General features: G+C 45.2%; 1 pseudogene; it reads right to left on the bottom strand.

Annotated features, from left to right (window-relative positions):
* Window positions 1-2,380: 2,380 nt before the first annotated feature.
* On the bottom strand, window positions 2,381-2,498 carry LOC124717586 (annotated as a pseudogene).
* Window positions 2,499-3,149: the final 651 nt, after the last annotated feature.

Here is a 3,149-nt window from a genome sequence, read left to right as displayed (position 1 = left end):
AATTCGATGTGATACACCCAGAGTTCCTCATCAATTGTGGAAACAGGAGTCGTAGATGGTTTGCAAGTTTCTTCACCAATATTATGCTCTAAGGGAACATTCCAAAAGCCTTCAAAAGAACAAAAATCATAGCTATACTGAAGCCAGGTAAGCCAGCAAACAAAGCTGCTAGCTATCGGCCAGTCGCCCTCCTGAACTGCTTCTACAAGCTTCTGGAAAGTCATCCTCAACCGAATCAGTCCAATGATCCATAAAGTCATTCCCATCGAACAGGCAGGATTAATACCTAACAGAAGCTGTGCAGACCAAGTTCTCAGCTTAACTACACACACAGAAGCTAGATTCCAACGTCACCGTAAAACATCAGTTTTATTGATCTTACAACTGCCTACGATGCAGTATGGAGACAAAGTTCAAATGGTTCAAATGGCTCTGAGCACTATGGGACTTAACTTCTGAGGTCATCAGTCCCCTAGAACTTAGAACTACTTAAACCTAACTAACCTAAGGACAGCACACAACACCCAGTGATCACGAGGAGCGATTTAGGGAAATCACGGAAAACATAAATCAGGATGGGCGGACGGGGGATTGAACCGTCGTCCTCCAGAATGCGAGTCCAGTGTGCTAACCACTGTGCCACCTCGCTCGGTCCGAGGGGGGAAGGGCTTCATCTTCTAAGTGTGCCTGTGGAAATGAACACCAGACTATCCACCACATTGTAACAAGCTGTAGCAGAAGAGCCCGCCATGGGAACTTGGAAGATTTCTTTGAAGTGACAGAGGCAGCCCTTGAATGGATCGACAAATTAAATGTTACTTTATAGACTTATTTTTTAAATTATAAATTATGAAATTAATATATTTTTGTAAAATTATGTAATCCACAGTTGTTACAAGGTGTACAACTTTGCTTCCGCCGTTAGCCGATAGGTGACGACAACAGCAAGTAGCGGTCGAAAGAAACAGATCGCACGCGTCAGGCAGTTAGCTTGGACCTTGGTCTGCATAACCTCATTCAACATTAGTCGATTTCTGTCTGCATCATAAAGTTGTTCTTGATTGAAATCAGTTTACGAGCCTTATTCTCGTCATTTGCGGGAGGCGTTACTGTTTCGTTTCAGTATGAAGAAAACAGCGGCTGAGTCTCATAGAATGCTCTCAAGTACGTATGGTAAGGACGCTATTAGTGAAAGAACGTGTTGTGAAGAACACTCAATTTTTAGAAAGTTTTATTTAAAAGTAAAAAATTTTAGCGCAACTGTTGTATGAATTAATACATCGCTTTTTTACCCCGTTATTATAGCCGAGACCAAGCAAATACCTTATATTCAGACCTAAAACGCTGGTACTGGTTTTAACTGATAGGTTTTTCCCATTCCTATGCTAGATTAGAATAACGACTACGTGTCGGTGATTTTCAGCCTCTGTTCGTTTCATTTAGCGAGCACAGGTGTTGCCTAACTTATAGCGTATTCGATTTCGCCCGAGATATAGCTTTAGCTGAAACACAAACCGCAATAAAGCCGCCCTTGCTGAAATGTGCGACTCGCCCGCAGAATCTAGGCTGCCGCATCTGGGGAACGCGAAGCAATTTGAGCGGGTGGCCGCGCAAACAGCCCGGCTCTCCGCGATGACGTCATCAGGTGAGTGAGTGCGGTGTACCGCCCCACCGGGGGAATTAGCGTCCTGGGTATCTTAATAGAATCTTAAACGACGTATTTATACGCGGCCGACAAATCGGAATTTTTAATTGAGATTATCCGATACAGTGACCCAAGACGGGCGTAAATCAAAAAGATTTTGGTGGTCCCGGAACACGCCCGTAGGTACCTCGGAACAAAGCCCACCGGCTCGTAGCGCTGAGTGAGGGAGGCAGTGGATGGTTGGCACTCGTTCGTGGTGCAGACTCGAAGCTTTGACCTGTCTGGTTTCGCGAAACCGCAAAGAAAGTCGTAGGTGACATTCAATCTCAGGCAACATCGGTTTTTTTTTTCTCAGTGGCATCCTGATATAAAGTCTTCGCAATATTCAGACCCTAGAACACACAGTAATACTCCCCAAGAATTAGAGACAGATCACACATGCACAACATAACCACTGAAGGCCAAGTATACGAAGCCATTACGATCATTGATCTCTGAAAGCATCTAACAAATTTTTAGTATTTTAGCACTCCGTCTTCAGGCCACAAGGGGCCCATTGGTACCATCCGACCGCCGTGTCATCCTCAGTGGAGGAAGCAGATAGGAGGAGCTTGTGATCAGCACACCGCTCTCCCGGTCGTTATGATGGTTTTCTTTGACCGATGCCGCTACTATTCGGTCGAGTAGCTCCTCAATTGGCACACAATATCACAAGGCTGAGTGCACCCAGAAAAATCGCAACAGCGCATGGCGGCTCGGATGGTCACCCATCCAAGTGCCGGCCACACCCGACAGCGCTTAACTTCAGTGATCTGACGGGAACCGGTGTATTCACTGCGGCAAGGCCGTTGCCAGTCTAACAAATTAGCAGACGAAATTTCTTAGACAGCTTGCAAATAATACCTAAGCACTAGGCTATACAGACGGCAAATCTGTTTGTGGCAAACTGACTCGATAGGTTGGAAGCGGGAGGAGAAGAAGACGCTTAAATATACTGCAAGAGAGAAAAAAATTACCCGAACGGGACGGAAATCGCAAGATGTGACGAACATGTACAAACAAACAAATGATTACAATTTCACAACAAAACTCGATGGAATATTCAAGGGAAAGGACTTCATAAATTGAGCAAATCATTGACGCGTTTATGGATCTCTGGCCATTATGCAATCAGGTATCCGGCTTGACAATAATAGAGTTGTTGGATTTCCTGCGGAGGGATATGGCGCCAAAGTCTGTATAACGGGCGCATTAGTTCGAAAAATCCCGAGCAGGTTGGAGAGCCCTGCTCCGAACGTTCTCAACTTGGGAGAGACCTGGTGACATTTCTGGTCAAGGTTTGGCAATTTTTAAATATTACACATTTCTGTGCAGTGGCCCTTGACATGGGGATATCCAGTACGAATACAGGTCGCGAAAACAAAAAGTTTCATCGCTAGCATTTGGTAGTATAAGAGAGGATACGACAGGGCGTACATCTCCTTAACACCAGAGTCTACGCCAA

This window comes from Schistocerca piceifrons, chromosome 9, assembly GCF_021461385.2.
Source record: "Schistocerca piceifrons isolate TAMUIC-IGC-003096 chromosome 9, iqSchPice1.1, whole genome shotgun sequence".
Taxonomy (NCBI): domain Eukaryota; kingdom Metazoa; phylum Arthropoda; class Insecta; order Orthoptera; family Acrididae; genus Schistocerca; species Schistocerca piceifrons.
The sequence above is the reverse complement of the archived record's forward strand: the minus strand, read 5'-3'. Positions and strand labels throughout refer to the sequence as shown.